The sequence below is a fragment of the Mesoplodon mirus genome (genome assembly GCF_964341445.2).
Source record: "Mesoplodon mirus genome assembly, chromosome: 5".
NCBI lineage: Eukaryota > Metazoa > Chordata > Mammalia > Artiodactyla > Ziphiidae > Mesoplodon > Mesoplodon mirus.
In genome coordinates, this window is record NC_138980.1 from 180961607 (window position 1) to 180976395 (window position 14789).

General features: G+C 41.6%; 1 protein-coding gene across 1 annotated transcript in view; it reads right to left on the minus strand.

Moving 5' to 3' along the window:
- Positions 1–13198, minus strand: part of ICE1 (interactor of little elongation complex ELL subunit 1) — a 534975-nt gene extending 521777 nt beyond the window's left edge. The window contains exon 1 of the mRNA XM_082621035.1: positions 13188–13198. The gene's annotated coding sequence lies outside the window, so the exon portion shown is untranslated. The remainder of the gene's footprint in view (positions 1–13187) is intronic.
- Positions 13199–14789: the final 1591 nt, after the last annotated feature.

A 14789-nucleotide genomic window follows, 5' to 3' on the forward strand; every position in this document is an offset into this window, starting at 1 on the left:
TAGGTGGTGTTCTGAATGCCCCCTCCTCGTGCACCCTGAAACAATGGTCTCTTGCCTCTTAGGCAGGTCCAGACCTTTCCTGGACTCCCTCTCAGCTAGCTGTGTCACACTAACCCCCTTTAGGCTGTGTTCATGCAGCCAACCCCAGTCCTCTCCCTGGGATCTGACCTCCGAAGCTGGAGTCTCAGCTCCTTGGCCCCACCTTCCATGGTGGTTACGCATACAAGCCTCTCAGACTGGTGAGTGCTGGTCGGCACCAATCCTCTGTGCAGGAATCTCTCCACTTTGCCCTCGGCACCCCTGTTGCTGGGCTTTCCTCCATGGCTCTGAAGCTTACCCACTCTGCCACCTTCAGTCTCCACCCATGAAGAGCCTTCCTAGTGTGTGGAAACCATTCCTCTTTCACAGCTCCCTCCCAGAGGTGCAGGTCCCGTCCCTATTCTTTTCTTTCTTTTCTTTCTTTTCCTTTTTTTTTTTTTTTTTTTGCGGTACATGGGCCTCTCACTGTCGTGGCCTCTCCCGTTGCAGAGCATAGGTTCCGGATGTGCAGGCTCAGCGGCATGGCTCACTGGCCTAGATGCTCTGTGGCATGTGGGATCTTCCTGGACCCGGGCATGAACCCATGTCCTCTGCATCGGCAGGCGGACTCTCAACCACTGCACCACCAAGGAAGCCCTGGTCCCTATTCTTTTGTCTCTGTTTCCTTTTGCCCTACCCATGTACGTGGGGAGTTTCTTGCCTTTTGGGAGGTCTGAGTTCTTCTGCCAGCATGTGTTCTGTAGGGGTTCCACATTAGATGTTTTTCTGATGTATTTGTGGGGATGAAGGTGATCTCCATGTCTTACTCTTCTGCCATCTTGAAGCTCCTCCCACCACTTTTACTTTTGAATGATCATTTCTCTGATCATATATAATCATAGGCTGACCTTTTTTTTGTTGTTATTCAGTACCTTAGAGAAGTTGTACTCTGTCTTCTTTCCTGTGTTGTTTCTAATAAGAAATCTGCAGTTATCATAATTGTGTCTCTCTGTCTGCTCTTAAGATTTTATCTTTATCATTAGTTTTGAGTAGTTTGATTATAAGGTATCTTGGTATGGTTTTCTTTATGTATTTTGTGTCTCATGGTGTTTCTTGAATTTGTGGGTTTGTAGTTTTTACCAAATTAGGAAAAATATTTTATCATTATATCTTCTTTCTTTCTTTCTCTTTCTTTCTTCCTTCCTTCCTTTCTTTCTTTTTCTTTCTTTCTTTCTTTCTTCCTCCTTCCCTCCTCCTTCTTTGTTTTCTCCCTGTTCCTTCCTTCCTTTCTCTTTCCATCTTCTTTCAAGAACTTTAATTACTTGTATATTATTCTGCTTACATTTGTCCTAGAGCTCACAGATAAATTCTTTTTAATTCTGTTTTCCCTGTTTTATTTACAAGTTACAGTGTTATGTTTTCAAGTTCATTTGCGTTTTCCTCTGTAATGTCTTATCTGTCATTTTTCTTATCCACTGTATTTTAAAATCTAACACTTAATATTTTTCATCTCTATAAAATTGATTATGGTGTTTTTTTAAATATTCCATCTTTACTTAGCACTTTGAACATGTGAGGTACAGCTATAATAATTGTTTCAAAATATTATCTGCTTAAATATAATACATGTGCTAGTACTGGGTAAATTTCAGTTGATTGATTTTTCTCCTTATATGGTATGTTTTCTCATTTTTTTGAAAGCTTAGTAAATTTTATATGATGCAAGGTACTGTGATTTTATCTTATGTTTTGGGTAATTTTGTTTTCTTATAAATATCTTGAAATTTGTCCTGAGATGCTATTAATTTACATGTAAATATTTTGATACTCTCATGTCTTGCTTAGAAGATTTGTTATGCAGGACTGGAAAAGTCAGTCTAAGATGGGTTAATGCAAGACTTGTCAGTCTAAGACAGTGGTTTTCAACATGGGATGATTTTGTCTTCGAGGAACATTTGGCAACGTCTGTGTGGTTTATGGTATTGGCATCTAATGGGCTAATATCAGGGGTGCTCTTAAACATCCTACCATGAACAGGACAAAAACTCCATAACAAATAATTATTCAGACCAAAATGCTAACAGTGTAAGACTGAAAAAACTTGCTCTGGGCCTTAGACAAAACTCATACAAGACCCTTTTGTGTACTTTGCCCAGTAGCCCATAAATTGTGAGTTTTCCTGTCTGGCTGGTGGGAACAGACACTGTTCTTAGCCCCATGGGAGTTGCTGACACTTTTTACCCTATGCTTTCCTGTGGTTCTTGCCCTGGCCTTGAATACTTTCCCCACACGCATCTGTTTCCATTGGTACTCAGCCCACTTCTCCCCAGCAACCCTCTGTAGGTCTCTGGGGGTCTCTGTCTCTCAGCGCTAACTCCTCTCTGGTGCTCTCTGCAGGGAATTCTAACTGCCTGTGCCCACCTGAACTCCCAGCTTCTCAACCCAGACAGACTGCAGGTCTCTAATAGCTCCCCCCACCTGTTGCCTGGGCCTGGAAACTCAAGGCAGGAAGCTGGGGCAATTGTAGGGCTCACCTATTTGGGTTTTCATCTCTCAGGGATCATTGCTTGATTGTCCAGCCTTGACACTGTGGGTTTCATGTATTTTGTCTATATATATATATATATATATATATATATATATATATATATATATATATATATATTTTCAGTTGCTTCAGGTGAGAGAGTAAATACAGTCCCTTGACAAGAAGTAGAATTTGCTCTCATATATTTATCTATTATAGCAATCTTATAAAGGAGGCATATATATGTGTATATATATATATATATATATGTATTCTATTCCTCATGAAACAATATTATTAGTTTGCTCATATATATGACTTATAAGGAAATGTTAGTTTAGTGATCTACCAATTCAACACTACAGGAATTAGACAGAATTCAAAGAGTAATGTTAATATACTATAATACTTTCAAAGTTTCACTTAAAATGCTTTCATTAGATTAATAAATATGTTTCCTTAAGATCTTAGTTGTTCATCTGGGTTGAATTTAAATTTTACTAAATAAAAGGCACTGAGTGAGAAAATTTGATCTTTAAAATTCCAAAGAGAAATTACTAAGAAAAGATAAAGTTTGATTTAAAAAGAAAATTAATGTAGTACTGAAAGTAATAAATTTCCTTGGTATTAGGACACTTCTTGGGTCCTTGGGGCTCGTTGCCTTGTGCCAGCACTTTGGTTTTTAGTTTCTTAGAAAATGACTCATAAGGGATTAATTTTACATTTAAGTTCATGGAACCATAAAGTGCCAGTGACATTGACATAAGTTGGAGGAATCTGTCCCTTTAGTCTTGCCTATGACCCACCCCTAAACTGTTCTTGTGAAACATATTGCTTAGCAGCTGTCCTTTTATCCTTTTAATCTTTTAATTGTCCTTTTTTGATGTGTGTGTGTGTATGTGTGTGTGTTGGTCTCACCCTAGACAATCTACAGGGAAGGACCAAGATGTCAAACTCCTCCTGAAATTTCATGGGGACTGGGAGCCAGAGAGAAAAGCTTAGAGAGGAAACAGTGTGATAGTGGCCAATCACACAACCAGGTCCTCAGTGGAAACAGATTTTAAATCTTGTCTTGTTTACATCCTTACCTCAAGACTAGTCACAGCTTCCTAATTAATTTACACAGAAAAGTCAGGCAAATACTAAAAGCCCCACAAATCATCACATCATTTTTTCTCTTTACTTTGTTTTATGCTTTAAAGAGATTCAAGCAGGGGGATAATTTTTCCTTGCATGCAAATTCACTTATGTTTACTTATATTTTATATCAAAGTCAGGTCTATATTATTACAAAAGCATCTACCCAACTGAGAATTGTTTAGATGTAATAGAAAACAGAAAAGGATATGATTTTAAGAATTTGAAAATTGGAAATGTGACAAGATATCACATTTACGATCCTTGCCTAAATCTTGCTTTCCTTGTTGCCCAGCTGTACCAGGCAAAGGCCGGGCATCTCTGTCCCTCACTCCACGTTCCCTGTCTTCTCTGGAAGGTTAGAAGGCTCAGTTTCAGTGATTTCAGCCTTATCTGTGCTCTTGCACTTTCTGGTTGTTCACTGAGCTGAAGAAATTAGTATGACTCTAATAAAACCACAGATGTTAATTAGTTCTAATTGTTGAACTGCTCCTGTCTTGATATATTACAAAGACTTAGACAAGATATACTGTAGGAGGTTGGAGAATTTGGTGCTTACTTGTGTGCATTAAAAAAAAAAAAGAAAAAAAGAAAATCTGAGTGAGTCTTCACATGAGATAGTAAGGAGAAAACATTATGATCCAACCTCGTAAGATCTCAAATGCTTTGAAGTCAGCTTGCTTCAGATGCTTCCTTTACCCCATGGAAAGCCTTCCTTCTCCCTGACACGGTACCTAGATGGAGAGGTGAACACTGATGTTGCCATTAGTTTTTTTTTTGGGGGGGGATAGTAATATGGATGGTTTTCCAGGCCTAAGGACAACTGTCCAGCAAAGAGGAGCTAATTGCAGGATCAGGGACTCTTGACTCTCTTCCTCTCCCAGCCGCTGAAAACCTTCCCCTGGCTGGACCTCACATCCAGGCCCATGGCCCAAAGAAAAGTCTGCATTTTTGTGTGGGTGGTTTCATGGAGACAGCCACACAGCATGAAATCTGCAGGGCCTGAGCCCCCATGATGTGCCTCAGGAGACTGTAGGTCTGTTGGCATGAAGGAGAAGGAGCCCAGAGCAACCAACTGGTGAGGCTGCTGATCCCACCAGGGAGGGCATGTCCAGTGAAGATGGAAACAAATAAGCCCAGAGCTCCTCTCCATGACAAATCCTTAAACACAATCTCCTATTGAGACGAAAATGCCGAATAATAATTCTGAAACTCCCCGCAGAGCAGTGACACAGGGTCTTAAGCCTCTTAAGCCTCTGTAACTGACAACACAGGATTGTGACTTCATGCTGTGTTTGGGACTTTATAATGTTAAGTAACAACAAGATATTGAAAATGACAAGCAGACAGTGCCTGGTCCCCACCGGATACTAATTGCTGTGGTAGGAAGATGTGTCAGGGCCATAAAAACTGTCATCTGTTGGCCTGAATTCCTGTTGCAACCAAGCCGGTTACATTCCTCATCCACACATGTTTCGAATCAAACAAGGGATATAAATGAAATATCTAGCTCTGACTCTCTCTCAATTTGGCAGAGTAACACGGACAGCAGTCCAGTACCAGCTCCCTTCATACCGGTGGATGTTCTGGAGAAGAAGAAGGCTGCAATTGGTACAGCTCTACTTCACCGGAAAATAGGGGAAGAGGGTGGTGACCTTACAAAGATGTGGCGCTGGCTCATTTGCTCCACACCTGGTCCATGCCTGATTCCTTTCTCTGGTCCAGGACTGTAGCCCCACATGAATGCCTGCAAACACTCTTTCCCTCTTCCCCTGCAGGAAAGCACGTGAGGGCCTCCTGACTCAACCTCCCTTCCACCGTGGAGTCTCTTGGACCATTTTACCCCCACTGGAATGAGAGCATCTGCTCAGGGACTGGTTTTCTCTCTCATTTCCTCTGGGAGATGGCCTGTTCTTCCACACCCTAAAGTAGGAATGAGCAGTCTTCTCAGCATCAATTCAACTTTGAGATGAGGCTGTCATGACACCTCCTGGATCACATGGTTGTTTTGTCTGTCACCAAGGAAAATTATTTCAGAGCAAATCCTGTCTGTTCTGAATATTTTTTTCTTCTTTTGCCACAATCTTGTTGGCCTTCAGTTTTTATATGTTTGTGGATATAGGTGTCAGGAAGAGGAAGCTTGAGGGTCCCGTGCTTCCCCTGTAGCCTGGAAACTATTGACATTGCTCAGAAATAACTTGCTTCAGAGCCAGGAAGCAAGCAGGCTGGACAGCATATTCTCCTCATGCCAGGCCTCCAAGCAGAGTGAAGTGTACATTCTAGTGAAGTCTGACAGAGAAACAGTTCTCCCAGAGTGCCGTCTGTGGTGTGGACGCCAGGCAACCTTCACCTGGGTATAGGTGAGATTCCTCAGCTAGGGGGAACAATTACTTCTACCAGGAAGTGTGTTCAGTGTAGTGTCTCATCACATTCTGAATGAACCTCTACAAGGATGTTTTTGTGACTTTTAGTATTTATTTAATATGTATGACCTGTGCTTCCACCTCCTGATTTTGGCTATTTGCTCTTATATGAAGGAAGTGGGGTTTTTTTGTTTGTTTTTTGTTTGTTTGTTTTTTTGTTTTTTTCACAGTGCATTGCCTTGGGAATTTTCTGATTCTAACTGGGCACCCCTCAATTTCAGCCCCACAGCCCAGCTCTATATCAGGGGGACACTCTATGTCTTAATATGACATATATGTCAAACCTTCTTTGTGATTCCAGGACTCAAGAGCTTCTCATGTTGTGATTTACAAGCTTGAAAACGGTCAAATGTTTGGAACATAAAGAACGAAGCCTGTTCCTTGACCCATGGGGGGCACATGCTATAGTATTCTTAGAAACATGAACATGTGACAAGTTATTCGACCACTTGGTTTTCTTCTCCTCTCTACATGGACCTACCTCCTGATGTCCCCAGGGGTGGTCCCCCTGCCCAGGACAACCCTGGCCTTCCACTGGGGACCAGATGCCTCTCATGCTTCATGAGAGGCCCATCTTCCACTCCTTTGTCTCTGCCACCAGACCAGAGGTCAGTAAAGGTTTTCTGTAAAGGGCTAATTAATATGTTCAGCTTCGTGGGTAATATGGTTTCTGCTGTAGCTGTTCAATTATGCATGAAGTTTAGTGCAAAGCAGCTGTGGCCAATAACCCATGAATTAATGGGTGTGGCTGTGTTCCAATAAAACTTTATTTACAAACTCTGAAATTTAAATTTCAGATTATTTTCATGTGTCACCAAATAGCATTCTTCTTTTATTATGTTTTAAACATTTTAAAATGTAAAATCCATTCTTATCTTGTGGACCAGGCAAAAACGAGCCTTTTTTTCAATTCCTGTAAGAGACTAACATGAGAAGAAAATAGTAGTGTGTGTTGGACCCAACTTCTTAAGCTCTTCTTTCCTGGTTTGGGTTCTCAGGCTCCAGTGAGGGTTCTGTTCACATGCAGAGTCAGAGACACTGAGACATCATCAAGTGGTGACTGTAATTTCAATTAATGGAGCTAAATGAGTATATTTAGCCAGAAGAGTGATGTAAACGTTTCTATTGAGAATTACCTAGGTCAGATGTGTACACAGTTTTGAAAGCCTTGTTAAACTGCAGATAGGTTTATCAATAAAACTTTTTAATTTTTGCTGTTTTTGATGATGCAGTTGCTTTAAATTAGGTCAAATTATTATTTTAAATTAATTAATTAACATTTATTTTTGGCTGCATTGGGGTCTTCATTGCTGTGTCTGGGCTTTCCCTAGTTGTGACGAGCAGGGGATACTCTTTGTCATGGTGCACGGGCTTCTCATTGTGCTGACTTCTCTTGTTGCAGAGCATGAGCTCTAGGCACTCAGGCTTCAGTAGCTGTGACACCTGGCTCAGTAGTTGTGGATCGTGGGCTTTAGAGCGCAGGCTCTGCAGTTGTGGTGCATGGGATTAGTTGCTCCACGGCATGTGGGAATCTTCCTGGAGCAGGGCTTGAACCTGCATCCTCTGCATTGGCAAGTGGATTCTTAACCATTGTGCCACCAGGGAAGTCCTAGGTCAAATTATGTTAAGACGTCATTGAAGCAGTACCTTAAATTTTAAAATCCTGCAGTGTATGTGAAAATATCTTTCATTTGGGATCTGTTGTCTTATTTTCCTACCTTTTATATACGATACATCTTACGTCTTCTAGTTTGTGGTTTCTAATCTTGTCTTTGTCAGGTCCTTCCTTGTTTGGTGATTTTCCATTGCTTTTACTTGAGAATGCATATTCATAAGATTTTGGAAACGTTCCAGTGTAAGAAAGGAGAGGAAATATTTCTTCCTTTAGTTTTTTTTTTTTTTTTTTTTTTTTTTTTTTGGTACACGGTCCTCTCACTGCTGTGGCCTCTCCCGTTGCAGAGCACAGGCTCCAGACTCACAGGCTCAGAGGCCATGGCTCACGGGTCCAGCCGCTCCGCGGCATGTGGGATCTTCCCGGACTGGGACACGAACCCGTGTCCCCTGCATCGGCAGGCGGACTCCCAACTACTGCGCCACCAGGGAAGCCCTTCCTTTAGTTTTATATCAAGTTTTACTTTAAGCCCCTATAGCATTTGTAGCCATCTACTCCCCACCCCTGAAATTTTGAATTCCTCAGAAAAGTTCAGGAAATACGAAGCTTTTAAAAAAAATTTGCTTGACATATACAGTTGAAAGAAGTACACTTTATGCAGACTCTTGATCAACTTGGTTGGAAGTTTTTATTGAATCTTTTTTTTTTTTTTGGTTTATCACTGTTATTTCAAGAGGATACAATTCTTATTTTATGGAAATGTTTGGGATAGGATGTACATAAATCAAAAGTTTTGATCTTTTCCTGTTCTCCTACAACACTTTTAGAAAACTATAAGAACAGGATAAGCTTCAGGAAAGAATGTTTAAGACACACTTTAATACCTCTGATACTCAAGGTGATGCTGCAGAGAAGTCTGACGTTTCTTGCTCATGGCTGCTGTGATCCTTGTTTCCCTGAGATCTTGATTTTAGGTAGTCTGTGCAGCAAAGCAGGCCTTTTTGGACACAGCTGTACTGGTGCCAGGGGTCCCCAGAGAGTCCTCTTTCTCAGGCTACAGGCGAGAGTCTGTTTGCTTAGTTGGTCAGAATACACTGCAGAGGAGCCAGTGGCTGGGGATTCATGGCTGTGCTGGCCGTTTTTCTTTTTTGCTTTGTTCCTTCATCATCGATCTCACCCCTGAAAACATCCAGCTCTCTCACAAACACATGCCTTTGGTCACAAGGGGGACTGGGTGGGAGACTGTGGCTGGACCAGTTCAGATCCATCATACCCCCTGGGAAACGACTCAAGCCACATGGCTCAGTGGCCTTGAGCCACCCAAGTCATCCATGTGGACAAAGGCAGCAGGTCAAAATTACTAACACAGTGTGGCTGCCAGAATGTTTCATGTCTAAGTCTAACATGTTTATTCCTTTCCATTGCTCTTGCATTGTTTTCTGCATCATTTTAAGCATCATTAAGAAATGGGCAAAATCCATTTATTATTTTAAATTTCACAATACTGAAGCTATCAGTCAGCATTCTGGAGAAGTTAAAATACCATTATTCCAAAAAGGAGTCATTCCAATCCATAATGTTTATACACATTTCTTCAACCCATATCCATGAGTGATCACTTGTAAATAGCTGTAGTTTATTATTTTCTAACTTCCCCTCTCCTAGCGAAGAGACTGCATCTTGGGAATGTATTATAACCGGATACAGTCCTGTGAATAGAGCAAGACCACATGGTCTTTCCATGTATCTAAAGCACCAACCTCACGAGTCTTCCACAATCTTCCTTCTATGGTTTACCTTCTCACTACTTAAAAATTGTGAAATTGGAGCCTGTATCTTCCCATGCCAATAGGTCTAAATCCTCACTGGGATCAGGCTTGATTCTAGAACAATCCTCTTGCTCTGCACAGGCCCAGCTACTGTATCTTTCCATAAGAAATAGCAATTCCTAAGTTCATGGAGGTTTGCTCTGATTTATGGAAGCACAAACCCCAGACATGAATTAGCAGTTGATGCGTGCAAATGCAAAAATGGTGACATATGTGTCATAATATAAGACAAGGGGGCTTCCAAGGTCTGGATGGAGGTTGACTTTATCATGCTGTTGTGAATTGGGACTCCCTGGAAGGGCAGAGTGTTTCTCTTTTGCTGTCTGGGTTTGGATTCTAGCTATGCCAGGTGGAATGATTTAGGCCTGTACTGTAGAATTACAAGGGATTACATTTACAGAGACAGGGAATTGAGGAGCTTGGAAGAGCAGATCCCATGTAGGGATCATGAATGGCCTAGAAGGAGATATAGGATTGGAGCAGAACTGAGCACAAGAAGAATAATAACCAAGGTTTGGGGGTATGATCCCAGAGGTACAGGCCAAGTTTGTGAAGCAGTGTGGAACACTAACCTACATGAATTCATCCTCTCAGCAATTGTCAGATTTTTGGATAAACATAGCCTCTAGCACTTAGAGTTCAGTGAGGCACTATGTCTCCACTCCCTGGCCTTGCGACTGGGTGAGGATACAAGAAAAGACAGTCTTAGTATGAGGTTTGCAAGTCATGCCCTCATTTTTTGTCATGCATGCACAAATCATCTGTTCTAATAGCTGAGTAAACATTCCAATCCCTATCTTCAGGAGCTCCGGCCAACACCTTGTGTGAAAACGTTGTTGGGAAGTGGCCCCAGGGGCTCCATGGAGGCAGGACTAGCCACGCTTGGAGTTGCAGGGGAGGGCAGAGTCCCAGTGAGGTGGAGGGACGCGGGGCCAGCCTGGCTTCAGACAACGGCATGAAGTTATGAGCTTGCCAAACTTGCATATGAAAAACGTCATCAGGGTGCAGGGATTGAACAGGGATGAGGGCCTAAGTGAGTCCTGCCAGGTCCAGAAAGAGGCACTTAACAGAAACCCAACAGAAGTATGGGCTAATCATATAAGATGCTCAGAGACTCTGATAAAGGTGCCAGAGAAAAAGTTGGTACTTTTCTACTCCTGAGCAATGGGGTAGTGGCCTGAAACCAGATCAAAGAGTGGAGGCAACAAGAAGCAGAAGGTACAGACAGAGGGAAGGGTTGAGGACACTTTTTTTTAACCCCTGGCATCCAGGACTAAGGGCGCATGAATTATGAGGCCAAGACAGAGCAGTGCACTCAAACTGGTACACAAGCAGGGAGTTTCAGGGATTCTGTCTTTCTCACTCGACTTCTGTAAGATCTGAAGCTTGTTTTAAGATTACAACACATGGTACAAATAAGAATACTTGTTTCAAATGAAAAAGTAAATAACAACAAATTATTATTTAAACTGAAACACACTCACGAATGAATGAGTGAACTGTTACAAATCTACTATTTTATTTTCCTGTAATTTGGGGATGTATATACTTTTGATCATCTTTTTAAATAATTGTGATTTTCCATAGAAAAACTAGAAAGGTAATTGAGACTTTGCCTCACGTTACTTGCTTAAAATTTATTTTTATGGCTGAACATAAAACATGCAGCTTCACATGGGGTAGGTCCTGCCATTTGTAGAACTGAAGTGGGCGTGTGCTCTATGAACACAAGGATACTGATAAATTCTGTTTCAGGAGATTTCCATCAAAAAGGAAAACAATTATGAATGTATTTCTAAATATCATTGTTGTTTTGCTGAGGATGTGTCTGATGGGGGGAACATCCATTGCGGTGAAGAAATCTGCTTACAGTTTTACACAACTGGGGACTGGAAGACGTTCCCATGAACGACCTTCTAAGGCTGTCCGTTTGAAACTCCATTACCACAGGCTCTGGTGCCAACACCTGTGGGAGATTTTCCTGTCACAGGACCTCTGGCCTGGGTCTTTGCACATGTCTCATGAGCTGATGGTAGGAGCAGCTAACAGTAACTTAATTACACAGGGAAGTGACTATGAAGCCATTAAATAGATCAGGTTAAGTTACAGGTTAAATGTATCTTTAAAGCAACTCCATAGACTAGATCCCTAAATTGTCCATGGTCAATCAATGTCCCCAGCCACTACGGGAATGTGGAAAGGGGTAATTGGGGTGGAATTGACCCCAATTTCAGTTAATTCTTACCTTGGCAAATTTCATTAAACCATGATTACACCAACGCATTTCTGGAGCCCATCCTCGAGTCCACGGGCAAGATGGGCTAGGCGCTGACACTGAAGCTTCATTAACTTCATCCGTAACTGTCAAGGTGCCTTGCAAATAGTCTCAATAAGGATTTATTGGACAAATTAACATGCATAAAATAACTCAGATAGCAGGGACTTTAAAGGGAGACAATACCGCTTCAGGGAAAATATTTCCCAAAGTCCACCCTTTGATCTGTTCCCACCTAGAACAGCTGGGTGATAGGTCAGGGAGGCTGCTGTCCCAAGCTCTTCCTTCTGGGGAAATGCAGTGGGGTTGGGGGCTTGTTGCTGGAGAGGATGACACCTCAGGAGAGAGCAGGCCCGGGTGTCGACTCTGAGAGGGCAGACCCCCCCCATCCCCCGCATTGTACCTGCAAGTGAGGGAGTGAGAAGTGTCAGAAGGGGGAGGTAGACAGCTCCTTCTAGACCAGCTGTTGTCCTGAAGAGTGGGGCACCTGGGTGTTGATTTATAATAATAAAAAGTTATGTGGAGAAATACGGATATGATTACGCTATATCACTCAAAGTAGAGACACGGAAAGAATCTTCAGTCAAGAAGAACATGATTTTGACCAACAGTGAGACCACAATAAGCAGCCACACTTATGCATCATGGAGACAGAGCCAAGGGGCGGTGGCCAGAATGAGCTAAATGGCTTAAATGTAGATTAAAATGCATGCACGCCCAGTACCACGTACTTTGTCAACTTTGATTTCTATTTACGTTTTGCAGAAGTGGGCAACCTCCTGGCTGGCCACACAGGTCCAGGTGTGTGACAGGAGGTCGCTCCATGAGTGGGAACTGAGCCACTTTCTGATTCTGTTCAGATCATAGACACTCTCCAATTCTACTTTGTTAATGCCTAGAGACAAAATTTCATATACTTCACCTTTTGTGTTGTGGTGGCTGAAAAATTCCAGCCACGAAGCTGCAGTTAGAAGATGAAATTTCTCCCAGCTGACACCAGGTGCAAACACACGATCTGCACTAGTTCCTCAGGGACTAACTGTGTAAGCTCCCACCACCAGCAGACAATAAACTTAGCACCAGGAGGCACCGACGTGAGACCCAGTTCACTAATCAAACAGCACTCAGCATGTGCAGTAGGCCTGGCACAAGTGAATTAATCTGCGGTCAGCAGTTGCATTTCCCAAATAAACTAATAAACACCTTCAGCAGCTCGATACTGCATCTCCAGCTCTACAGCAATAGACCTAGGAGAGCCATACTCATTTGGGGTGAACTAATCCTTTTCTGACAAGGAAACTAAGAGGAATTATTTATAACAGATCTATTAGTCTGATGGGGATGCACAGTATACTTCCAAATGCACTAAATCACATTTCTTCCAACCTACAAACCACACCCCCCAGACAGTGCAATATTCTAGTGAAACTCTTCTTCACAGGGAAACTGGGGATGAAGAGACAACTTCTGGAAAGATGATAGTAGCAATAAACCTACTATAGAGTAGACAATGTTGAGTCAGTGGAAAAATAACTGGTTTTTATTTCCCCAGAGTAACTTAACAGAGATAATTTTATATATATATATATATATACACACATATGTGTGTGTGTGTACATATATATATATATATATATATATATATATATATATATATATATGAGCTATCAGTCTGACAATGCTAAATATCACCTCTGGAAATATTATCATAATCATAATATGATTAATGTAATAATAGTTTTAAAGGGGTTGGAATTTTAGAAAATTCACATGAGAGCAGTGAAAACAATCAAATGGTTAGAAAATAGGTCTAATGAGCAAACGTCAACTGAATTATGATGGCTGAGCTAACAGGGAATATATCAAACTGAGTGGGCCTAGTGAATAAACATTGACTAGCAAGGAAAAAATGAATGAAATATTATAATAAAAATGAAGTAATGCATATTAAAACTAGAAAACACTTCAGAAACCACATTTGGAGGCCCACCTGATCTGCCAATGAGAATCCATGAAGCTCAGGCCCAGAAATCTTTTTTTAAATCTCCAATTTTTAAAATTTATTGATCACCAAAATGGAAGCCCATGAATGACTCCATCTCCTTCTATTATAAACAGAACAGGAGGTAGTTAGAAGGAGAAAAAAGGCATTTTAATTTCATGCTTGATTAGAAAATAGGGAGCTCTACTATATAGATTCTGTAAACGAGTTTCCAAACATCTCGAAGACTCCCTTTCCTGTCTGTTCGTGATGAGGACCAGGGCGCCATTTTCGGTCTTTGGGATGGACACAAATCAGAGAAGCTGTGCAATCCCATCTAGTCCTGGTCACGGAAGGTTAGCCAGGCCTAAATGTTTTATTGCAATCAGGAAAACTCTGTACTTTTATTTCCCTCTGGACTTGGATATGTGCTTTTATATTCTCTTTAGATAGTTCTCAACTCAGCAAGAAGAGCCTCCCTTACACAGGACAGATTTAATTTGGCAAAATCTGCACTGTTTTCCTTATCAAAAAGAGCACTTGGGAAGAACCTACTCTTGCATAATGGAGTGCTTGGCACTGAGATCCCCCATACAATCGCCGGACTGGTCAGCGTGTTTGTTGTTCTTCAAGGGGCACGTGCTGAATTTTGAAATTTCATTCCGAACAGTTTATGCACTCATCATTCTTGTCTTAATACACATCGGTTTCAAATGCTAACATTTTTAAGTTGCCCCAAGCTCGGCTCTGCGGGTTTAAAATGTGGAAAGCCATGGGAAACACTTGGAAGCCATCCTGCTCACTCAAGTTAATAATAATGGGATGATAAACATGTACAGATTACTCTGTACTCCCAGGGAAGTAAGACAACACAAGAGAAGCAGAGTAAATTGGCTCCACTTTGTGGTTTGATGGCTCTATTAAAGAGAACATGATTATGTCCTCATATTTGTTAGCAAATCACTTTTTTTCTAACATCTTTATTGG